The following is a 25,897-nucleotide window of genomic DNA, read 5'->3' on the forward strand; positions in this document are numbered from 1 at the left end:
CCTAAAGGCTGTACTGTGGTGCCAACAACTCCATCCTGTGCCCCTGAAGTCCAAAACCCTTGTTGCTTCATCAAGCCCTGTGCTGGGGAAGCTTGTGCATGCTGAGCACTCGGTATCTGAACCTAGACCAAATATGAGTGGTGGGGCGGGCATTTGGGCAGGAAAAAGAATTGCTGGTGTGGAGGGACAGACCTGGCAGTATCCCAGGGAGAAAGGGAGGACAGGGAATTGGGAGCAGAGCCCTCACTGCTGCCAGCAATGTGGCTGGAGGGAGACCAGCTGCTCTGATAGGCAGTGGCCTGCCAGCATCTCCGGGGAAGGAGTCCAAATCCCAGACAGCCACTGGGAAAGGCAAAGATGCATGATCCCAAAGGCTTGTCTTTAGAGGTGCTGGCTACTTTCTGTTCTTGAACTGAAACAGCCTGGTTTTTCTGTTTTTCGAAAGATAACTGAAATATTTTGGATGCTCACTTGTATAATTAGCTTTTAGCTTCTCTGGTTACTGTGACTTAATTATTCTCGATTCCACTGCTAAATAATTAGAGCTGTCTTGTTTACTAGCAAATTTTCTGTTTCTTGCTCTGGGGTGATTTGTTTTATATTAAATTAAGTACCATGGGGAAGTAGCATCAAAGTGTCCCAAATGCCAGCAAAGAATTGGTTTTGTTTGTTTTGTCTCTGGGCAGTTTTGAATGTTTCCACTATGGACACTGCCTGCCTCTTGGTTTAAAATCCCTCTCTTTCCCCAAACAAGAGCTTTCTTCGTTGTGTTTTGTTTTGTTGTTGTTGTCATTGCTTTTTGTTTGTTTAGTTGGCTTTTGTTTTCTCTTTAATTCTGTGTTGTCTGGACTGTACTTGGAGTTACTTCCAAGCTGATGTTTGACATAAAAACTTCGGCTTCGCCTCTGCACCGCTTGAACAACACGCAATGGGATTTGCTTCCCCCTTGGGACATGTGTTGTTGGCTCTTCTACCAATGCACTGAGTTGGCCGTTTCTTTTGTCTTTTGGAATTACTAGTGCAGTCACAGCTGCTCGAAAACATTTTGAGACTTGTAGGGAAAAGAGGGAGGTAAAAGGAGGTCCAGGGATTCAAATGGCCAAGAAAGTCAATGGCATCCTGGCCTATATCAGCAGTAGTGTGGCCAGCAGGGCCAGGCAAGTGACTGTACCCCTGTACAGGCCAGAACACCATTGACCTTCTTGGCCACCAGGGCATGAGCTGGCTCATGCTCAACTGCTGTCAGCCAACATCTCCAGGTCCTTTTCCACTGGACCAACCACTTTTCCCCAAGCCTGTAGCATTGCATGGGGTTGTTGTGACCCAAGCATAGGACTGAATTCTGAATCCATGTCCTGTTAGGAGAAACGGTTTTGTGGAGCTCTGTATGTGCCTCCTTTTCAGGCTAGGGACACACATGTAACCTTCCCCACCCTGATGGGCACTGGGCTCCTTCAGCCTCTTCCTATCCTTGTGCAGAATCAGAGCAGTCATTAAAATATGTGTAGTTTTTGAGGAACCCAATTTTTTGTCACTCAGCCAATTCTAACTATAGTTCTGTGTTGACAAAAACTGCACGTTTTGTCAAGAACGTCTTTTGGTTTAGATGAAGAGAAAAACAAAGCAAGACAGGGAATTGTCTCTAGAAAGGCTTGTGCCCCTCATTTCTAAAGGTCTGTGCAGAAAATGATGTGAGAATGATGTGACCACCTTTTTCTGCTGAGGTCAGAAGCTAGGCTGTTATACCAACTGCAATAAATGAATCGAAGACGTAATATTGACATAGTGGATGAAGAACAAAAACATTACAATGCCGTGTAAGACCTTCTTTCCCTCATAGTGGCCAGCACCAGCTACTTTTGAGAAAACCGGGGAAATCGGTAGGGCTATTTTTTTTCCCTCCCACATGAACATTTATGTTGCATATTATTTATTTATTTTAAGTCATCTGCAGTATCTATTTAGATGCCTGGGAAGGGGGAGGAATGTGCATCCTACTCTGGTAAGACTTGGCAAGGACTTCAGCATTTCATAAGCAATGTGCTTAATCAGGTTTTTTTAGCACATCGTTACCAGGCTGCTTTGGTTTATTTAATGTATGATATTGACTCCTTCCCTATCCAGCTGTGAAGCTGCTCCCACTGACTGCCATGCAGGCTGGGTTTGAGGGGTTTTGATGGGAAGTAGCTTCCTGCTCTCAGCTGCTGCGAAATGGCAAGAGCATCACTGATCTCTCTTCTGTCCTTCACCACTAGGCACGAGTGGTGTCTTTTCCTTGATCTCCTGGAAGAGTTTTCCCACTCTCAGGCATAGATTTCTGGTTTCTGGACCCTACTGATGTAGTTGTCAGAGCTCCCAAGTAAAGTCCTGGAGAGTTACTGTGGCTCTGCTGAGCCGCAATAACCGATTGCTTGTGTCCTCTGCCTGTGACAAATACGTATCTGCACCCCAGTGCAATAGGTTTATGCTAACGTATTTTTCTTAATTTGCATTGAGCTGAAAGCGTTGGTACAGTCAGCTTAGTGAAATGTAGTTGCTTGTTAATCCATGGCAACTTAATCATGTGTCTGGGTTACCCTGTTACCAGCCAGCTGTGCTGGATGGGTAATTTACTGTGGCAGGTAGTTGTGTTTATGATTTTCAGACAACTGATACTGTTCAGCTGGATGATAAACATTTCAAAACCACACAGTGATTTAGGAGCTGTGGACAAAATGTATGGGAGTTGAGTATCTAAACTCATTTAAAGATCTGGCTGCATATTCCTGTTTCTAAAATGTGGCAGTGGGCCAGTTTTCATCAATATTTGAATACTGACAGATGCACTCAGAATAAAAATCTGACGAGGTGACTATTTGCATCCTTCAACTTCTACTTTCATGTAACTAGCATTTAATGCTTAATTTTCCTGTCCCATTTGCTTGAAATAATTTAACAAGTCCATATTGCTTTTAACAGCTAAAGATCTTGGTTAATACAGGTAATTCTGGAAAAAAGGTTAAGTTTCATAATCATTCAGAAAAGGCCCTGAAATGGAATATATTTGAATGAGCTGTTGGAAAACAGTTCCCCTTTCTGCAGCAGGGAAGTTTTTAACAGTACAGCTTCCTGGACTGATGCTGATAAATAAAGAACTTTTACACCAGCTATGTTGCAGAATGAACAAGGTCTGCTTTTCCCCTGGTCTGCTTGGGCAGAGATGCAGGAGCTTGAGTGCTCTCTTAGGACTCTTCAGTTCCAGTGGATCCATCCCTGGAAAGTTGCCATATGGACAGAACTAGGATGAAGGTGATTCACCCCATGGGACGTTTATGGTGGAGGAGCATCGCTGCACCCTGGCACAGCCCAGAGCTGCTGAAATTGCCAAGGCTTGACCCAGTGTTGCAGAAAGTTTTCTTTACGTTTGGTGCCAAGAGGAGGATTTACCCCAGAGAGCAGGGAAAAAAGATTAAGTTGAAGAAAATGAAGTGTTTTGGGCTGGGTGGTTTTACGTGTTTCTTCTGATCCGTGGGGTTGGGAGAGAGCTCTCTTTAATGGCATGCTATAAACTTCTGCAGAGTTGTGTCTGTGAATTGCAATAGATTGCTCCTAACGCTAAGTAGAGAGAAATGTGGCTTTTTTATTGTTGTTTATTTTTTAATCAACCCTGTGTTAAGCCTGTGCATACATCTGTCATCAGAGATCCTCTTCTTTTTGCACTTAACGGCATTTCTCCTGCCAACCCGAAGATTGACTGTACAGGGCTGGCAATTTTCCAGTGTCAGTTTTTCTTGTTGTCAGCTTTTCTCTTCTGTCTTTTTTTCTCCTCTTTGTTGACAGTATTTCTTTGTTTAGCTTCTTTCCGTGCTAGACTTTTGCACACCGAAAACCCTGTGTAGGGACTTCGGTGTGCATGCTAGGGAGAGATAGCAAAGCATGCTTGAAAGTTGCTTTAAATACTCAAACACATGGGAGACATTAACTAGCAAAGGAAATGTTTTACTGTAAAATAATCTGCAGTCCAATGAATTTATGGAAAGAAATTTAACCGCAAGCTGGGCCTGAAAGGTATGAAATCATGCTGGAAGGAGGGGTTCACCAGAGGAAAACTGTGTAAAATGGCTACTCCAGAGAAGGAAGAGGGTAAGTTAGCAGGGCATGAGGATATGTGGCATGGATTTTGTGGTCTATTTCATTATGCATTTGTACATTGGGTGCTATTCATTCATACATCAGGGTCTGGGCTTCCCCCCACCCTCTCCCCTGCTTTGTGTCAGCTGTAGCAGTATTTGCTGTTGGACTGGTAGCCCAGGCAGTTCAGCTCTTCACAGCTCCTGATGTCTGTACCAGTAGGCTGAAGTATGTTTGCATGTCCTGTGGACCTACTGTCTTCCTGCTGTGTTGTTTATGTGGCAAGCCTGGGACCCGGACACGATGCTGACAGAGGATCTGTCTCCTTTGTAGGTCCTGGATGCAGGAGATTTTTAGGGTCTGTTGATTCCACAGGGCTGGAGCGTGTGTATCTGGCTTTTTTGCAGCCCAAGTCTGTGCTGCCATGTCAAGCCCGGAGCATGAGGTTTTGCAGTCTCCACATCATCAGCTGGAACAGAAACCTGATGTTGTCACCATGTGGAGACCACCTATTGTGAGGACAGCAGCTAGAAATGATAACAAGGCATCTAGAGAAAATGGAAAGCGAGAGCACCTTATAGGTTTTAAAGATGAAAGGTCCGAATAGGGCTTATATCCAAGCTTTACTACTAGCTTCAGACAGGGCAGCAAGCAGGCTGACAGTGTGAGCTCAGAAGGCCCCGTGAGCTGTCAGCATGTTAATTCACTCAGACAAAAAAACTTCCTGGCTTGGATATTTGCCTCAGACCTTTCTGACTTCGCTCTATTCCGCAGGGCAGCCTGTCTGGAGCTGCATGGATCCAGCACCGCCTGTGCTGGTTCAGGCTCAGCATGAGCAGCTGCAGCTCTACTGCCTTGACAGAGTTTAAGCTTTCCTATGATCAGATTTGACCCCATCTCCCCCAGCTCTGTGCTGTATGAAAGCTGCAGGCAGGAGACATGCAGTTTAGATGACACCAAATTGTTTTCTAGGAAAGGTGCTGTAGTAAGTGCTAGCAGCTTTATTGATGAAATTAAATGTGTATCATCCTAAATGATGCCGGTTTGCAGATCTTTACTTTGGCACATGATGGAATTTTTGGGGTGTAAAACAATTTCAGAATCGACAGCGCAGAGATCAGAAAACACTTGTGCATTTGGAAATGCAAAGCAATGTATGTGTCGCACTGGGAGAGGTGCTATTGGCTCCTACCCCAGCTGTGAGGGAAAGCAGAGCTGTAGCAAACAGTGGTAGTCCTGGTGCTCTGTCAGCTCCAAGTGGAGCAGCTTGGTCAATGCCTGTGGATTATCCAGTGAATGATTCAGCTTGGGTGCAAATGCTTAACAGGCCAATACAGTTATGTAAATATCATGAAAACAGAAACTCCAGTAATCAAAGGTAGTAGTAGCAGCTATGATTAAATCATATTTACATCAGTACAACTGATTGCCTGAGCTCTGGATTAGTGAGTTCATACCCGGCTTGGGGGGTTTGCACATCTGATGGGTTACGGTACTAGCAGCTATGGTGGCTGATGGAAGTTGAGTCTGCTCCTAGGTTGTCCTTCTCCGTCAACTTCTCCTTCTTGTGAAGCCAGTGTTGAGGTTAGTGTTCCTCCCTTAGACACACGTGGACCTGTTCTGGAGGCAAATGCTGGAATAGCATGGAGTTCGCAGGCCTTGGAGAGCCTGACTGTGTCCTCCATGCTACTGCTCATTTGGATGATAGGGATGGGGCTGCCCTTAGAGGGGAACTGAGGGATCCTGGGAGCAAGGTGTGCTGGTGGGGCTGAGGCTAGGACACCAACATGCCCTGTGTCAGGGTCAAATCCTGGTTGCCAGGTCTGGTTATAACTCCCATTCTGTCACCTTGTGCTTTTTCAGATTGTTTCCTGTTCCTGTCCTTGTAATTTAGGGGAGAAAAATAATTATAAACTAAGGAAGATGGTTTGAGTTTGGCCTTTGGGGGATGAGGTCTTTGCTGCTGGTGCTCCTGACAGTGGGAATTTCTTTCTCCACTTGTTTTTGTTCAGTTGATAAAGCAATGATTCCCTCTAGTACTGCATGGCCAGTCCTCTCTTAAACAGTGGAGCTTTCCATTTGGCAATAAAATATTTGAAGTCCGGCAATTACTAGAAAAATGGGAGTGTTTAATTCAGACAGCGAGAACTGACAGCAGTATATGGAAATATTTGGCTTGTATTTCCTTGTAGATAAGAACAAAGATAAATTGATTTTCCTTAGTGTCTGTGGCAGAAAAACCTCTTTCCTCTGGAAGACTTGCTTACACGCTCAGAAACCTGGAGATAAAGAAGGCTTGCAGAATAACTTAGTGAAGTTCTTCTTGCACCTCAGACCCCAGCAGATGGGAATGGGTCCTGGTCGGGTGAGGAGGAAGGGTGAAACCAGTGGTGTGTACATGGCAGAATGGAAAAGATGTAAGGAACTACTGATTTGGGAATGTCTGTGGGTTTATGATGTGAACGTTTTGGTATTAGTGGAGATTTCAAAGACGGTGGCAGAAAAAAACTTAAAATAGCCCAAACTGGTAAAATTAGCAACAGTAGAGGAAGCAGCAGAGATTTTAAAAGCAGGCACTTGGGAAACAGGGACGATAAAACTCAGTAAACAAAATGCAAAGCTGTTTGGAAGGTGATTAGGCTCTTGAGAGGTATTTCAACTGTGGAAAGACTCATTCTGCATCTGTTTGCATATCTAAAATGGCCCAGAGCAAGATTCAGAGGAGAATATTAAGTGTTGCAGCTTAGCTGAGTGTAACAGAATTCAAGCCTTTGTAGAAATCACATCCGTATTTTGAGCCTATAACTGCCTGCTGTATGTGGTGGGTGAGTTTTCCTGAGATTTATTAGATTTAATTGTAATTAAAGGAATGAAAATATCTCAAGTTTTCCATCGCTGTGCTATAGGGCACCTCCAGTCTTCCACTCTCAGCAGAAGAGAGTCTGGAAACATGGAAGTACTCCGTTTATTGTTCAGCTTTATCTCCCTTTCAACACAGCACCTGTAGGTGACAGCCAGCCTGGCAGGAGCCTTTCCCGAGTGAAATCTCAGCTCAGAGTTTTCTTTTCTCAGAGTGCTCCATTACTCCAAGGATTTACATTGGAGAAGAAGCTGAAGAACAGCTTCTTCCAACTTCTGGCAGTAAATAGGTTCCCATGTGGAGATTTTTGAACGGGAATAAATTATTCTAGTAAAAAAATCCACAAGAAATCAAGTTGGTGTTAAATGTGGATGAACTGTTGTTTGAGGGGTTTTTTATTAACCCCTGTTTACATAAGGAAGAAGCTACTGCCTGAATGTGAAAATTAAAATGCTTTTCATGTGTATATTTCATGGTGGGCTTTAGTTGCTTTTTTAGATGAATGTTTTCACCTCTCCTTTATCCTAGTATCTGCATTTGTATCTGATTTCTCAGGGTCAGTTGCCCAAGCCATATCCCAGACCTTGCTACCCTCCATCATGCAGAGCAGAGTCTGAATTCCTGAACTGTCCCATCCATTCCACTGAGGCAGTTTGTAAAGGAATTGCTGCACAAAAAGTCTATGTTTTCCCTGTCCATCCAATTGCCTTTGCGGAGAAATTGTTTGTTTTTTTTTTCCCCTAAGCTTTTGGAAATGAATTAGGTAATACTTTGGTTGGGTTTTGATTGTTTTAAAGCTGTCAGCTCTAAGATTTGTAAAGAAACCTAGAGCTTATTCTTTCCCAACAAATTGTTCCAGGGACAAGCCAGCAGTTACAGCCCATAATGAATTATTCTCCAAGTAATTGTGGAAACGGTCTCGCTGCCTGGCTGTATGCAGTAAATACAGTGTTTAATGTCTCAGTTGTTTATTTGCATGGATGCACAACCATATGTATATTGCAGTCACATCAGGAGAGACCTTATGAGGGTTTGCCATGCATTTCTATAGGTGCTTGCAGCATGAGCTGACTGCTCGTGGGTGCTGGGCAAGCAAGATTGATCCTCTTTTTGCCTCATCCACTTTAACATGTTTACGTGTGGTTGGCAACATATTACAGAGCATTAGCTCTAAATCCAGCCTTCCTCTGAATTCCAGCTACTGCCTGGATTCTCTTTCAAGGCTCCTCGAGCCTCACCCTCAACATGTCCAAACAGCAGCATGCTTAAAGAGGACCTCTATGAGTGCACTGCATGAGCCTCTGAGCATGTGGCGAGAATGTTAATTATTGCGTGCTTGCCTTTGGTTCAAGGTGCGTTTCTGTAAGGTCATGGCTGTGCTTATCACTGTGGCCTCCAACCAGCACATCACGTATCTGAGAATTTCCTTAAGAGCATTCTTCACCTACAAGCAGGTACAAAAGTCTTTGCTTTCAAGAGGAAGAGACCTCACTTCACTGAGTGCCTAGCTGGAAGTCGAACGGGTTTTGATCCCTACATTGAAAGCAATTGAAGCAGTCCAGGTTACAGATGAGTCCAGAAAACTTCACAGTGATTCTGCTGTTGTAAATGTTATATTGCCTACACTAAAACCCCCATAGTTGCTCGCATTTACAACTTAATTACTTGTTATGTTAAAAATTAGTTACGTTGCTTGAGAATAATGTACTTAAATTGCATTACAAGCATTGTTTTGGCACTGATTCTGAGGTTTGTTTTTTTTTTTACATAGCCAAGTAGTTTGCTTGAATATAATCAACTGTTTGCTTGAGCTCAAACTTGAGTTTTGCAGAATCAAACCCCATATTTTTGTTGTAGGCTCTGAAACTGTGACATTGCTGTATGTGTTGCATGACAGCTGTCATTTTTATATTAATAGTATAATCTATCGAGAACTTTGGTATAAACACTGTAGTTGACATGTTTATGACAAAGAATTGTATGTAGCATTTAGTGCTGGAGGCTTTAGCACTGTGTCTGAGCAGCAGTTCTCTAACGTGCCCGTTTATTTCTCCCACACTCATGTTTACCTTGTTTTCCCACATCCTGAAATGTCAGGAGCTGCACACTTCAGCTCAGGCCACTGTGCCTAACAAGATGAGATTTAGCTAATACAACAAAAAGCAAATTCCTGGGTGGAAGTGAGGTCTGTGCTGATGCTACTACTTTTCTTTTGAATCGGCTGGTTTTACGACCGATTTATCTGATGGTGTGTCAGAGCGTATTTCAGCATGACTTTGAGTAAGGTGTAGCTGGCTGGTGTCTCAGTGTAGACCCTGGAGTAACAGTGTGGCAGAGCTGTGAAGCTGCAGTGTCCCAGTGAATTGGTGGTGGTTTGGTAGAATGGCAGGAAGCTGAGATCTGGGTAGGACACAACATACTGATCCTCTTTTGAGTGCTGTTGAGAGTGGCTGCATAGAAAGAGTGGGGTCAGGAAGAAAAATGTTGCATTTGCTGCAGTTACTACTCGTGTCTGACCTGGATCTAGGCACAGGCTTGCTCACCAACTCCTCACTTGTCATGTCCATTAAACACAGGCAGGTCTGTAGACCATCTCTCTAGAGCCTCCAGATCCCAGCAGTGGAAGGCAAGCCAGCCTGATGGGCAGCAGGAGCAGAATGGCAACTGTGAGATGCTGCTTCTGATCAGCCTTTAGTAGAGCTGCCACTTTGGGGTTGGGGCAATGGTCTAACTTCTGGAGGGAAGTGATAGCAGCAGCAGCCAGTGGCTTTTGTGGCAGAGCCAAGGAAGGCACTGAGACAAAGTGCTTCTAACAGTTCATCTGAATTCTTCATACACAGTGGCAGTTCAAAAGCAATTAGCATCCCTGCCAGAGCTTGGCTGCAGCACTGTGGAGAGCACTGCTGGGGAGGTGACAGATCTGCTCTCCATCCGTGCTCCACCAAGTGATCACCAGGCTCATGGGGAGGAGCCATGGCACACTGTCCCCAGCTGATCAGAGCCCAATTGTGGAGTGCTGCTGCTGTGCTTGATCCCAGCATTATGACATGGGCAGGTAGCAGGGATGTCCCCCTCTCCCTTGCCAGGAATGGGAAAGTGACCAAGAGGAGCAGAGAAATACAAAGAGATTTGACAGTATGCGACATCCCAACTGCACCGGGCAATGTAACTGTGCTCAGCTCTCCCATCATGTGTATTGTTTCTGGCACTCCCTCCAAAAAACTGTGTTGCAAAACAGGGGCTCACAGTCAATTGTACCATCTGTTGGAAAGGTCATTAGCTCCATTTGCGTGCCCTTGTGCCTAATTTGCAGATGCAGAATAGTGACCCAGTTGCACGCAGGTGAGACTCTACCTTTGACTTTTTCCAAATGAAGCTACAAATGGCCACAAATTTTGATGGTTCTCCAAAAGATGTGCTCTGTTTGTACCATCTCAGTGCTGGGACTGGGAGGGCTCATTGGTTCAAAGGGGGAGTTGCTGCTACAGCCAGCTTGGTGTTACACAGCATCCTGACCCCAAACGTGTGATTCTTATTGACAACGTCAGTCAGAATTGCTAGCTTCTGCAGTACTGTGACACCTGCAGCTCCTTTTGGAAATAATCTACTGACATGCAAGTATAGGTTTCTAATTCAGAAGGGAGCAAAAGAAGGGATGGAAAATTGTCTTTGTGCTGGATTTAATATTTACATCTCAGACTTTGCCAAATAGGTTTGTTATTTATAGCAGTAGCAGCAGTAATATTCATCAGTTGCCATGGACATACTAAGCTTACCAAGTACAACAGTGAACCACAGTCTGCATGGGAATAATTTTAAAATGCTTTCATGCTGAGTGAAATAGTTTGTATTAAATGTAAGAGTTAAATGCTAGGTTTCTCTAGTGCCATTTCTGGGATTTCAGATATAAAAATGGAAATAATTTATTGGAAATGTAATGGGAAGGGCAGTGCTATAGACAAGAACCCTAAAGAACTTACTTAAAGAACTAGGTACCATTTAGGTTCACCATTTACTGTGCTTAAAAAGCAGCATATATAATGAGAACACCTAGAATTCCATTAATAAGGATATATTTTTGATGAGCTGAAGAACTAGGTTGAAAGTAACATTTTGTATGTTACCTCTTAATGGAAGCACATTTAGGGAGCCAGTTACTGCCTTCTGTGTTGCTGGCATCTTTCTTTGAAGCGGTTGGTCGGTGTGTCAGACGTGCATGAAGACCACTGCTATATTCAAATCCTCCTGTTCTGTATTTGGGGAAGCAATCCTCATTTCTGAAATGGCAGACCTCCAAAATATTGCAAGAAATGCAAATTTATCTTTCTTGGGATAATTTGGGGTAAGAAAAGACAGAGCCATTATCCAAGATTTTCTAGACAGAGCCTGTGAAAAGGGTTGAATCTGGGCAGGGAGGTCTCAGCTGATATTTACTGGTTATCCAACTGAACCCGGCCTTCCCCTTTCCCAGCCCAAAGAACAAATCCAGCAGTAAAAGAACAGCTGAAAGCTGTCAGGTTTCATACCTATAGATAAGGTCATTCCTTATGGGAGACCTGCTCAAATGCATAATAACATAACCAGGAATGGTAGAAGGCACTGAGATTACTAGAAGATAAAATAGAGCAGACTGAAGTTCAAACACAGGAAAAACTAAGCTTTATATGGTGAAAGGTAAAAATATTTTGACAGGTAATTGGAGGCTTTTGAGTGAGGAACTGCTTGAAAGACCTGGGAGGCTGGTTAAATCTTTGGGGATGACAGTTTGAAGACTTAGATAATACAGATAATGGAAGAGGCAGGTTGGGAGAAGAGGCTCATTGGAGGTGAAAATCAGCTGCAGGAGCAGGTCTGAAGCCATACCACCCTGCTGCAGTGGTTGGGGGGTCTGAAATGGCAGGAGGGACCAAACTATTGCTTGGCCAAGTGGAGGAGCTGCAGGTAATTGGGGAGCTCTCCAAGAGTAACCCTAAAAAATTAGGTTGAACCCAGGACAGAGCCTTCTGTTAAAGTAGAGATTTGGTCATGGCGTGGCACTGATGGGTGAGACTGTCTCTGGGGCTCTGGGATTTTTTTTCCAATAGTTTGCAATATTTTGCGCTAAAATTGAGAAGGTTTGAACTGGACTGTGGATAAAAGCATCTATTTTGAAGGGATTCCTCTACTGCGTCTTTTTGGATTAACATTACTTATTGTTGCTTTTTGTCTTTAACTTCCCCTTTTTCTTAATGCAGCATCACATTGCAAACCCCCTCAGTGGGACTATATTTTGGTGTGAGCCTGATCTGAAAGCTACCACATCTGAGGCCAGCACATGGTTTGATAACGAGTCAATACATCCATCTCTGTTGGGAAATGAGCCTCATGCTCACCAGGTTTAGTTGGCAGGCTGTAGTTAAACCCCTTCACCATGGTGTGTATTTGAAGCTAGTGCTGGTTTTTCATACCTTCTTAGTGGGTTTATCCTCTCTAGTAGTTCAGATCAGGTCACATTAGTACTCAACCTGAGTTTTGCAAGGCTGTGTTCTTGAATGCATTGAACAGCCTTTTTCATTTAACCTGGTATTTGTGCAAAGACCAAGAAATTACAACCTGTAGTGATGGGAATGGGGCTCACCATCACTGGAGGGATAGGCAGCATTTGCTTGTGGGCAATGGGTAAGAGTGCCAGCAGGTTGTAGTCAGGACATAAGTACTGTTTTGGAGGGAAATCTTATTTCTGAGAGAGCTGAAGGCTGCCAGGACCTCTCAGCACTGGGATCAGGGTGAGTTATGCTTTGGGAATGTACTAAAGGAAGAATGCAAAGGTGAGTGCTGCCAATGAAATGCTTAGTCTAATGTTGTATGGTTCAAGACACAAAAGTGATTATGAGCCGGGCTTAGTGAAAACGAGCTTCTTAAAAGTAATATTGCAAATGCAATAGCAGTGTTACAGCCTGTAAGAAAATTTTTGGTACTGTCTGAGTGGTGCAGTGGCTTTGCAGGTTGCAGATTGCTCATACTCCTATCCAAGCTTTCCTGCAGCCAAAACAGCACGGGAGCCCATCCTTCTGTAATATTTTTCTCTTTTCTTCTTTACATGAATAGAGGCTTGACGTATCTCAAATAGACTTAGATGTACTCCAGGTATTTTATAGTTTTAGCATGCATTCTGCACAATGTGTAATTGTATTTACCCGCTGGCAATAAAGAAGTTGTAGGAATGAAAAAAGCCCACATTACTGCTGTATTCTCTCCCTTTTCATACAATGTGGTGTGGGAGAGATTACTTTCCTGAGATAAAATTGCAACGTATGAAATCCCACACTGAGCACTTCAATGCATTTTTTGTACAAGGAAAACAAATATGAAAAAGAATGGAAACAAAATTCACTATTGCTTTTGTTCAGTTTTGTTTTTTTCTTAGTGTGTTTTTCATGTACAAACTTTTGCCAAGCAGAAGGGATGTGTGAAGTGAAAATGGAGGAAGAACCCTTAAAATCCAGTATGTTAGTCTATCGAATACAGTTCCTCCTCCCTGAAGTGCAGGGCAATGTGGCTAAATAAACTTTCTGGATTATTTATAATCATCAGAGCCATGGTGTTAGCAAAACAAGGAGAAAACACAGTGCAAATGATCCCTCTTTTGCTGTGCTGATTGCTTCTCATGAAAACATCATACTTCATTTCAGGGTGTCTTCATGCAGCTGAGGACTCCAGCAGGACAAGTTTCCCACCTTTGGTTCTGTCTGTAGCTATTCTTTCCAAATACATTTTGTGGAGATAAAGCACACTTCTGACTCCAGTTGGAGAGTTCACCTATTTTTAACTATCCTCTGATATTTAGCAGAGCTTTCTGAATGCAAGGAAACCCCAGCTGTGTGGAATTGGTAAAAATGGGTCCTGTATAAGCAGGGATGCTTGGAACTTAGAAACAAAAAAAGATTTATTGTAAACCTCTCTGGAAGTAGAGGAGTCATCAATGAGGTCCATGTACATGCCATAGCTTAGCGCAATAGCAGTGTTTTGTATTCAGAAAGCTTAGCTCCAGCTGTTGCAGAAAAGTTGGGGAATTATCATTCGTAGATAAATCTTGTGTCTAAATTGTACTTCTTGGTTGGTAATTTTACTAATTAAAATATCTATCATCTACACAGGGCCTCAGACTGATTTAGAATAGGAAGATGACTGTCTTTAATTTAATGAGGAGTTGTACATGAACCGCAGATTCTTATCTGAATGCCTGTGCTGTAATTTATCACTGTGTTATGGGCAGGACATTCCCAGTGCTCGAGAGATGTTAAATGTGTACTGAGTGAATTTGGACAATAGCACACGTACTGACAGCATTACCTCTGGTTTGGTAATTCTGTCACTGAGTCACTGGGTGCCATTCTACTTTGGAGGAACCTGTTTCAATAGGGCCAGGGGTAATGGTTGTTTATTGAAAAAGGGTAGATTCAGACTGGCTATAAGAAAGAGATTTTTATGATAAAGGTGCTGAGGCACTGGCACAGGTTGTCCAGAGAAGCTGTGGCTGCCCCATCCCTGGCAGTGTTCAAGGCCAGGTTGGACAGGGCTTGTAGCAACCTGGTCTAGTAGAAGGTGTCCCTGCCTGTGGCAGGGTTTGGAACTAGATGATCTCTAAGTTCCCTTCCAACTCAAACCAGTCTATGATTCTAATTCATGCATTTGCTTTGGAGCTTCAGACAGTGAGACCATAAAATGTACCAAGAATAAGAAGCCGTTCACCTCGGGAGCAGGACATGGCTGGCACTGTGAGGGTGAGGCCATGCCAGTTCCCAGCGGGGATTTCCACACAGGATGCTCACTTTCGCACTCTTGCTGGCATTAGGCACTGGGAAATCTGTGTTTTCTGTCTCTGCATTGGAATGGGAAACAGTATTCCCTGTTCACTAATGTGCATCATCAGTCTTTCAAAGATGCTTGATTTCTGTTTGATTCTTAATTATTATAATAGTTAAGGCACTTAACATGCTTTAGTGATTTACTTCATTTAATTGGATATAGTGATTAGAATATCTTCTATATTATCCTCACTGAGGTTTTAAGATTATAATCTCATGGCTCTTTTCAGCTCCTCCAGCTTCCATTGAGATACTGCTTTTTCTTTTCTGATTTCATTTTGTTTATTCACTTTTCCTGCTGATTCAGTAAACATGCTGCTAGGATGATTTCTCAGGAAACCTGAGTGTGGTTATAAATTCTTTCATTCAGTGCAGACACTAATGTATTAAAACAAATGAAAATGACGCATGAGGTCATTCTCAGCCTCTGGAGTTGTCTGTTGATTTTTGCAGTCATTTATTAGAATTAAAATAAAAAAGAATTATTTTCTTGATGATGCCTAAAGGGGACATACAAGGAGATGGAAAAGTCTTCACGTGTGTCATGTCCTGCCTTAGTAGATGGGTGATGTACAGGTTAAGATTAGAGCGTTTTGATGCAGTGTGTCATGTTACCCAGTGTAGGAATTGCTCTGGTGAAGGGAACTGAAGTCTAAGGTCCAGTCATTACTGCCCTGTGCTGGAGGGCACCAGCATGGGTATGAGGGAAGAGAATGGAGAGAAGAGGATGCTGGAAGCCAAGCTGAAAAACCTAATTCTCTATAATCTTAGAAACGAGCAAGCACTTCTCCAGGCTGACAGTGGTGGATTTTCTAAATTAGTTTGAAATGTAGAGTAGCATGTTCTTTTTTCATCTTGGTGATGCACAGTCACACAGATAATCCGGCTGGCTTATCACTGTAGAAGTACATAGCATCTGTATTTTGTCTCTGCTATAGTGCTAAATCCTAAGTGTCCTCCATGACTATCAGTACTCCTTTCACGGGGAAAGGGCCAATGTAAAAACAGGCACTCACAGGAACTCAGAGAGTTTAGAGGTCCATTAGGAGAGAAGCAGTTGCTTTGTGAAATTCCTATTTGTGATTAGGGTCAGAAAGCTCAGAGGTCCAAGGTAAAAGGCTTCTCCATGCTTGGAGGTTTGGCCAGCTGAAATATATGGAAGTAGTAAAGCATTTAATCTGCTTTCTCTTCACCAGCACAGATGCTGTTATTGCAGCACCAGGACTTTGCTTGCTTGAATTCTGACAACGAACTGCCATTGCAAAAAGAAAAAAGTCTTTCTCATTAAAACATGCCAGTGGTCCTGAACAAACAGAATAAAGGATGAGGTCCCCAGTGCAGTGCTCCTGATCCTGCCCCAAAGTGGCTACGTGGAGAAGAGAAACAGGGCTCATCACCCGCCATGTCCTTCCAGCCCCTGTGCTGGTGGTGTTCATGGCTGGAGACTAGATCGGACCAAAGGGCCTATTCCTTTTTCTGTCCAACACAACTAATTAGGTGAAAGCCATGGGTGCATGTAGGGCTTCAGAAACAGTCTTTGATGAATTAGTTATTTAGCCTGTGTGCATTTGCGTGCCACTGTGCTGTATCACCTTCCCAGATCATGTGAATGCACCTTCCAAGCCAGATCCTAGTGCCTTTAATCGCAGTGAACTTTATTCTGGGTTGTATCCCAGTGAAATCAATTAGGTTTTGCGCAGAGGAAGGGGATGCTGAGCAGGACTATGAGTACCAGAGCCTGGCTCTGGGTGACTGCTGCATCTGCTCTGACCATACCAGAGCATCACAGGAAAGCAGGAACTGTCGCTACATAAGCATGAATTATTAAAATGGCTCCAGTGTTTGTAGCTGCCAAGTATCAGGCCTATAACACATATCCTAAAGCAGTCGAACTGTTGTGATGAATGCAAAAATACTAACAAATCATTGGTTATTTAAATGGAATCATTTAGGGCTCATCTGGCTAATGAGGAATTAAAAACTGAACGCTTCTTTTCAGTTTTAGAGACTTGCGAGATCAGCTGTTCACTGGAAGCTATCAGTGTACATACCTCGTTAGCTCCCTTGTGTAAAATTCCTTATCTGAGTCTTATTAGTCTTTCATTAATTAAAGCTACAGAATTCTGTAGTTTTTGTTAGCTGTTCTCTCAGCATGAAATTTGGCTAATTCTTCTGCTGGAAACAAAGCTCAAAGATTGAAGTTTATTCTTACTGTGTTCTTTGAGTTATTTATTTCATATTGCTGTCATGCACGGTTGAATTTATATGACGCTCTGACAACCTTTAGAAATTCCTCTGATTAAATGCTGTTCTACTTCATTACGACATTTCTGTACTTGTACTACCAGATTTGATGTGTACAGCTTAATAACACAACCAGATATGAATGCTAATAACTTTACAATTCATTGCATTGCTTTTTTTTAATGTGGATGAATTTTAAAACAAGTTTCTCTTGCTGCAGGCTTATATGAATCATATAAATTAGAAGGTAACAAAAGAACATATTAACATTTGTTAGCCTGGATGCACAGATTTTGTAGTAACCATTTTAATATGTACTACAACTTTTCCAGCCTCAAGTTTAATATGTACTACAACTTTTCACCCTTGATTTTTCAACCAACATCATAATTGAATTGATATCCTTCTTGCCTAAGGATAATGATTTATACTGATGGAATCATTATTAGATTCTAAGGATTATACTGATGTTGTCTGGTTTACATAGAGCTAAAAAAAATCAAAGTTATTCAACTGTAAAATACTTTTACACAAAGGCTACTGTAAGTCTGAGTTAGATGAACTAATTATTACATTTGGAGTTGTTAATATCCAGCATTCGTAACTGGAGCAAACTTCTTGATGTAGTGGACATAGAGTGCTTTTGGAGATACTGCCCCATTGCACGCCCTTGAAGACTGGCAGGTGGTAACTTGCTGTTGCTGTCATGAAGGTGATGCTGTGAAAGCATGTGTTCATCAAGGCAGGAGATAGCTCCCTACAGATGTTCACAGAAATTACTCTGAAACCTCCTAATCTACAGACACATTTTCTGGTAGTGGGACGAGAAGCAGAGAAAAGGTGGAAGAGGGGAAAAAGGAAGGCATTGTGTAGGGGACAAGCGTCTTCACTAACAGGGATCTGGATTTCATTTCAGTTTGTATCTGCAAGATCTGCCCATGTTCCACCACACCTTCCTAGGTGTTAAAACTGATCCAGAGTAGGTGAGAACCAGCTCGCCTGCATCTGCCATTTTCTGTCTGCACATCCAGGCACTGCTTCTTGGATGTGCAGAGGGAAAAGATAGTCCAGGTTAAGCATAACTGGTGAATTCCTGCTATCCTGAAAAACATTTTGTGGGTGATTACACTTCAGACTGCAGAAATAGCTGTTGAATTAATTGATTTTTACAGTTACTTCCTCATGTGCTAAGTGGGTGTTGGTCTGAGTGGATGTGACAAAAGTCTCAGGATGAAAGACATTCACCCATATCTGTTGAGTAATCAACAATTAGAATACAAAATAAATATCTGCAACCTTTAATCAGACAAAAGAGGAAGAAAAACTTTATTCCCCTCAAGTATATTAAACATATTTTCAGTTTTTACTTGTCAAATATAGGAAACATGACTGCTTGCTTATTGTTATGCTTCAGTCAGTTTTACTCACTACAGAAGACAAGAGTAAGGAGCAGCACCGATTGTTAACTTGCACATACTCAACTAATTGCATAAAGTGATCAATATATGAAATCAAATGCCATATCCATGCTTCATGAAGATGTTACCAAACTACTGTTCTTCTTGGCTACTTTAATATGGTTAGAGGTATAACACACCAGTTCTGTGTGGTTCAGTAGTTTCTAAGATGAGATGTAAATGTGTCTTTAAAAAAAGAAAAAAAAAAACAAAAAATAGGTGACCTAACACTAATAGAGCTGTATGGAACTCATCTCAAATACATGTTAAATTTTCTTGACACTATTACCCTTTTCCTTGGGAAACTTCAGTGTTCTTGGCTCATCCGTTTTCAACCTTCTGCTCTTTGTCCTGGGTATTCTCATCAAACACAAAATCCCATTAAGCTTCTTTTCAGTATTGCACAGGGCTTTATACTATTTCCTATGCTCATTTTTTTTTGCCTGTAACAACAAAACAAAATAATTAAGGTGATTCTAGCAAAGTTAAATCAAGACAATAACAGGAGACGAGATCTCTGGATTCCAACCCAGGCTCTGTGAATGATTTATTGAACAACCTATGCTAAATTGTTGAGCGTATTTGCTGCTGATTTCCTGCCTTTAAAGTGAAGACATATTAAGTCTTGCCTATGTGTAGCATCAGTCACAGTACTTGTTGACTTGTATTTGTGGGATGTTTTTAAAACACAGTGCTCTGTAACGTTGCAATGAAGTATGTGGATCTGCTGAGACATGAGAGCACACAGCAGGGAATTGGTCCTGGTGTGGCTTTGCAGATCTTGGTGGCAAATCCCTCTTCTCACCCTATCATGAGAACAAGGGACTTGGGTGCCCCATTGGTGTGTGCCTGCAGTTACATGGTGTGATGTGAGCTGCCGTATCCCTCAGTGAGGCAACAGCCCCAGGTGAGCATCTCCTATCGTCTTGGCTGAAGTTGATGTCCTTGGGTAACCCAAGGGAAAATATCTCCTTGTGAGATGGACAGAAACATCCCTAGCAAATCCTGGGATTATTTCCAGCTGCTTGATGGTGTTGGTATGGACGTGGCTTATGCTCTATGAGGATAGAGTGGTACCGCAGTGCCACGTCTGTGATGAAGCACCAGCAAACTTCAGCAGGATGAGAATTCACCCACTGTTTTTTAGTTCAAGGTCAAAATTCTTGTCTGCATGGTTCCTGGATGCAGAGCAGGCAAGAGGGCATGGTCCCACAGCCCTGATGTCTCTGCTGCTTGTATCATTTTCATGACTGGTGTCAACTTTGGTGGTTTTTTACTCCCCAAAGCTTGAAATCTGAAAATTGACCAGATTTCTGTAGATCTCTAGAGGAAGAGCAAAATCTGTTGCTGTTGCAATAAAACCTCATTATAGACTTGGTGTTACATTTCATAAGGGATCAGTTTGTGAAGCATCTGTTATTGCTCTGTCGGAGAAGGTGGAGAGCAGAACGGCAGAGAAGCTTTAAGTTGAGTTTGGGGGATCAGACGTAATTAGCAAGTTGCTGAAGACTTGCCATGTGCTGTAATTAAAGGGCTGCTGTCAAAGGCTAAGCAGGCATAAAAATGTACCTTCCTCTGCTGCTGTCCCCTCTGGTGAGTTCATCTTAATTTTCAGCATTTGATGGAGAATTGTATTTTGAGATGGAAAAGGGAATATCTTATTTTAGCAATACTTCGGTATCTCTTCGTGCTCTTGTGTGGGTATCCCGTCTGTGCAGGCATGGGAGGAAAGGAGCTGGGTCCTTCCACATTATGTTATGGGCTCTCTAGGGGATGTGCTGACAGCAGGCTGGGTAAGTGACTGTACCCTCGGTAGCTGGACTTTGAACAACCAAATATAAAGTACCACTAAAGGAAACTTGGACCACAAGCTTGGAGATGACCTTGTCCTTGGCACAGGTTATCCCAATGAGGAGATGTACGTCTAATGGATGGAGGTGTTCCTAATGGCACATGTCAACATTTGGCAGATCCAAGCTCTGATGGTGTTGCTGTGATTGTAGTTTAGGTATGGGTTAGCTTTGCAGTAGGTGTCTGGGATCCTGCAGCAGTTCAGCTGCAGCAGGGCTGAGCTCGGTGCACTTGCGAAGTCCATCCGAGAACCTCAGAGGAATGGCAATGTTTTGGCAATTTCTTCATCCTACAGCTCTGTGCTCAGCCAGAGTGTGCTGTCGCTAGCCAAAACTAACCTAAAACTTTGTGGAGCTGACAGAGAGTGCTCTCATGGGAGTGACTACAAGATAGATACATCCTGTAGCTCTCTACCCACCAGGTCAGAACACGCTTTGAATAATTAGGATGCATTCTGGTGGACTCAGTGGTCTCTTTCCAAATAATAGGAGTAGAGGTCAGCAGTGACAGAAAGCTAGCTAGAAGACAAGGTTTATATTTTCTGTTGTTTTCTTTCTAAACAACATCTCATTTGGTGCAAGCATTAATATTGACAAGTGTATTTTATAATTTGCAAAAGCACATTAGGCTGAGATGGTGCATTGGTTTTTAATGTTTAATGCACATAGTTTAGATTGGATGCATTAATCATATTCCTATTGTCTTTGTTATGTTAATGGGAGAAATAAGCTTTCTTTTTTTATATAAAAAAAGAAAATGGGTTAGACTTTTTTTGAAGATGCATTGTGTATCAGCAGCTAATGAAGAGGAAATAATGATGACTCTGCACTGTAATATGTATTAGAACACTAATTAGACTATAGCAAAACTGCTTACGGATGTCTTTTAAATACCTGCTTGGTAGTTTTCAGCCCCATGCGTTACTCCATTTAGCAATGCATGCATGATGAGAAGACAGAGTTAAGACCGAAATATGAAGCACAGTACATATCAACCCTCGTTTCTGAGATGTAAAAGGGAACGTCTTATTTTAGGGATACCTTGGTATTTCTCTTGTGCAGGTATCCAGTCTGCACAGGCATGGGAAGATAGGAACTGGGTCCTTCCAAATTGTCCTACAGCATCTCTGGGGGGGGAGCTTTACGTATGTTTTAAGAAAAAGATAACATGGAAAGTCATTTCATGGTCTGGGCTCTCTGTTGCCCACCGCAGGTATAGGGAAAAGAGTCAAGATACATTGTTTCCTAACTTCTTTGGGACTTGACAAAGGCAGCATGTTTTCAAGACAAGAGTTCTAATTTGGACTGTGGTCTTGCATGTATATTAGTCCAGAATGTTATGTATTGTATCTCCAACATTTGCTCATCATTAGTTTTGAGTGTGTCTTTTCAAAGACTGTTAAAAGCTGTGCATCTAGAAATAATATTGGCCTTCATTTTGGAAGCTATGCTTTGAAGTAGTCTTCTTTTACTGTAATAAGAAACCACAAATATTTCTACTCTATACCCTATTTGCTTTTACATTTTTGCCCATTATGTAAATAATTGAATTATAAACATGAATTATAAATGCAGACCCTCAGCCTAATAGTCTATAATGAGAATAATAAAAAATACCAATTAGAAAAGCAGTTCCCATGTTTCTGTGATGGGCAAAGGCTTCACTTGTGGGCTTTGAACTTGCACTAAAGGAACTAGATATTGTCAGTAACTTGTTCATAAGAATCTAAGGATAGCAAATCAGTAAATGTTTACATGGGACATCTTTATTTGTTTAGGCTGGAGCATGTTGGCTGAGGTTTGCATGATCCCTGCCTTTCAAACAGCAGGACAGCATATATGCAGCTGGTTTCAACCTAAGGCTGAGCCTTTGTTAAAGTCTATGAAATTTTGGTGGCTTTATTCCAAATGATAAATGATGTTTTAAACAGATGATATAAAAATTGCCATAGAAAATCAAGGATGTGCAGATATTTTGGTGGTCTCAGGCTGATGTGTAAAAGCACTGTTTCAATTTGTGATTATATTTATTTTTTTAAGCTTCTGTGACAGATTAATGACTCCTGGTGAAGTTTGGTTTGCTGGTTATCCAGCATTCAGTGCTGCTGCAGTATATCTGGTATTGCTCTACCAACAGATAGAAGCATGTTTGTTCCATGGGCACCAGATCACCAGGGGTAAAGCAACAACACAGGTAGCAAAAAGAGTGCCAGACTGAGAGGAAAAACGGTTTGGTGGCAGTGCCTGTTATCCCCCTGCAGAATGCTAAATCAAACTTTTCCTTTTTTTAAATGAGAGGTGGGGCAGGAACTTAATTACAGGTTTTCCATAGTGAAAACCAGAATTAAACATTTCTGTCAGTTCTCTCTCATCCTCCTGTAACCCAGAAGCACTTTTGCTTCTAAAAAATTCTATTTTAATTAATTTGCATTTTTCTGTTGAAATTGATAAATGGATAAATTCCTGTTTGTGTAGACCCTCTGATGACTTTTCTGCTTCTTTGTGAATGCAAGAGATCATTCAGAATTGCATGCCGCTCATGTGAGAGTACATGGAAAGGGATTAACAGTAAGGTTGAATCTGTAGAGTGTTATTAAAAATAGTATGATCCGCTTTGCAGTAGTCCATGAGGGTAAAGCAGGGTAATACTGGCTGGGAAACATGAAGGAGAAGAGGACTTGCCCTAGATTATATATCCAGCAGACAGCAGGCTTCTTTACTCCATGTCTCCTCAGTTAGGCTGCATCGAAGCAGACCATAAATTGTAAAAAATTCCCTTATATTTTATATGAAGGTGCAAACACTGGCTACATACTTTGCAGCCTTTGTACCTGCTTGTGTTGCCCACCTTAGAGCCTGCCTTAGGCAGTGACTCCTCAGTGTTCCCCAGACACTACTGGGTCTCTGCAGTGATTCAGCTTCTTTTCTCTCAACTCTTCCCAAAGGCGATCTTCCCTGACCGCGCTGTTCACATGTTGAAAGGCATGGAGCTGTTTGTGCCGAGAGCCTGAGCAGACCCCAGATGAGCATGCTGAAGGTGATCAACTCTGATTCAGAGCTTTTTAATTTTTATTTTTTATCTTGACCATGAACATCTTTAAGTGATGCACTAAATCCTGAGATAGTCACACATTTAAATGCAGAATGACCACGTTTCTTATAGGGTAATGTGTTTAAAATTAATAGGCAATATTTCCATTTCATAGGTCTGTCAGAATTCCTTCTCTATTTTGAAATTTTTTAGTACTATCTGCAATTTTATATATCCCTATTTCAGGTGCCCATTGTGAGCTACGAATGTTTCCATCCTGTACATAAGATCAGTTTTGCCTTACAGGGATGCTGCTGTGCTATGTAACTTCTGCTTTGTACACTAAGTGTATCGGTGAAGCTTGGGGTAACTTAATGCAACATGAACAAAGAGGGTATAGTAGAAAAGGAAAAGAGTGATGGGGAAGTTCAGTGGCATGCTGGTATGATTTGAGTCCCAGAAGTGGTAACAGGTTTATAACATACCCAAGGACCAGATGAGGTAGGAGGTGAATGCAAAGGGTGCAAAGTAGCATCAGATGCCATAAGCCAGCATGATTGACCAGGTGTGGATTTGTTGAAGGAAGAGAGTGAAAAGGAAAATCTCTTCAGACACAGCAAACCACCAAGACCTCACAGAGTCTAATATTATCATGAGCAGATGCTCCAGGGACTGCAGTAATGGAAGAAGATGCCTTTGGCTAGGAGGTTTGCAGGCAGAAAGTAGCAGGAAGCATACTCCAAGTGTAAGACAAGGACTTGCCTAGATACAGCAAACAGCTATAAACCCCTGAAAACCCCAAGCAGTTTTGTCATGTACATCATTAGGGTAAGTAGTGGTCTCAGCATAGCAGGTACTTCAGCACCGTCAGTGCTTGTGGAGGCACCAGAGCAAAGCGTAAATGCATTCGTGCAAAGGAACTAGAGGGCCAGAAACTGAGTGTTCCATAGCCCCAGGGGGGTGTTCCGCCTTGCTAAGCAAACTTCCTTGCTTGCTGATGCCAGCTGTACCTACCACCGCCCCTCTAACACTGGTGGTACCCCTGAGAGTAGCTGCTGTCAGCAACTCTCTGAACTCACCCTTCAGTGAAGCGCTGAACAGATATATTGAGGATTTCTGAGTAACACATGCTCATCTTTGCAATTATATTCTTTTGAGGTTAGGTGCTTTTAACCAGTTATGTGAGAAATTGCCTCTCAGTACCATAAAAGGAAGATGTAGGAGGGGAAGCAAGGCATCTTGAAACAGGTCTTTTTAAGTCCTCCTACATGCAGTTGTGCTGGGAAGTCTCGGGGGCGGGTTGGCACAGGTCTCGGGGCTGTGGGTCACTGATGTGACTGTGTGTCGCTGATGTGACGGTCCCCACCTCCCTACCTTTTGGCTTCAGAAGTTGTGCTCCACCTCAGAGGAGATGAGACCAGTGTGTGTGAGAAAAATGATAGTCTAGAAGAACTGGAATAATAACCCTCTGGAGGGTGTCCACTCCTTTCTGGGGTTAAAGCAGTCTCTCCATGGGTCCTTCCCTACTGGCTCCCCAGTGCATTTCAGGTGAATCCAGAGATCTTAGCTTCTAGTGCTATTTAATTGCTCATCTATATGAGCAGTATACTTAGGCATAAACCATATCAATCTAATCACAAACCCAAACAAACCAACAATCAATCAAGTCCTTTATTTGTTAGCAGGCAAAAGCAAGCCCTCACCTATTATCCATTCTGCATACATACAGTTTTTCTGCAACCTTCATCAGCACCAGGAATTCAGTAGCCGAGGACAATTTTTGTATCAATAAATCCAGTATGTATGCCTGCCCCATTCCTGAATATTCAGATATGTGGCTATATCAGTGCTTCTCATTTGGAAGATGATGACAAGGGTCATAATTTTAGCCTTTATGTCCTATTTCACCTGTTCCTGAATGCTGAAGGAAGGGAGGAAACTGTACTGGGGAGATGGGTGGTGTTGATGACAACCTTGCAATACTCAACTGTTTGTTAGGGCATGATGGGAGGATGAGGAGGAGCAAGGAGCTCAGCTGAGCATCCATGCCCTGGTGAGATGGTACCGCTTATGGTGGTGGGAGGGAGATGGGAGGTGTTAGCCCTGCTTGCCCCTCTAGCCACATGGCACAAAGCTGAGGAGCAGAATTGCCACATCAGGTAGGAAACCTACAGCCTAATAAAAAATAAATTTGATTTCTGAAGATGTTAAATGTCTTGAACTGCCATCGGGGCTGTGTTTAGTGAAAAGGACATGGGGTTTCATGCGATTGCTTTCTGCTTGCACTGCATTTACATGCCTTAAAAAGGTTTAGCTGTCATAGCCCTGACAAGTGCTAAAAAGGTCTTGTTAAGGTCACTGATATCAGAGAAGTGTCTCTCATACAACATCCCAGTATCGGGGCCATCGTCAGTGGGAACGGGGGCTGATGTCAGACACTGTTGGCTACGGACGGGATTGTGACCCTGACATCCCAGCATGGCTAAGCTGGCGCTTCC

General features: G+C 42.5%; 1 long non-coding RNA gene across 2 annotated transcripts in view; it reads left to right on the plus strand.

Moving 5' to 3' along the window:
* Window positions 1-25,897, plus strand: part of LOC134169621 (uncharacterized) — a 640,302-nt gene that overhangs the window by 572,197 nt on the left and 42,208 nt on the right. The window contains exon 7 of one of the 2 annotated variants that reach the window (XR_009966957.1): window positions 8,169-11,119. The exons of the other annotated variant lie outside the window; for it this stretch is intronic. This is a non-coding gene — a long non-coding RNA (uncharacterized LOC134169621). Of the gene's footprint in view, window positions 1-8,168; window positions 11,120-25,897 lie in introns of those variants that run through there. 2 annotated transcript variants of the gene reach the window in all.

This window comes from Pezoporus occidentalis, unplaced genomic scaffold (genome assembly GCF_034315485.1).
Source record: "Pezoporus occidentalis ecotype Australia unplaced genomic scaffold, CSIRO_AGI_Poc_V1 ctg35, whole genome shotgun sequence".
NCBI classification, from domain to species: Eukaryota; Metazoa; Chordata; class Aves; order Psittaciformes; family Psittacidae; genus Pezoporus; species Pezoporus occidentalis.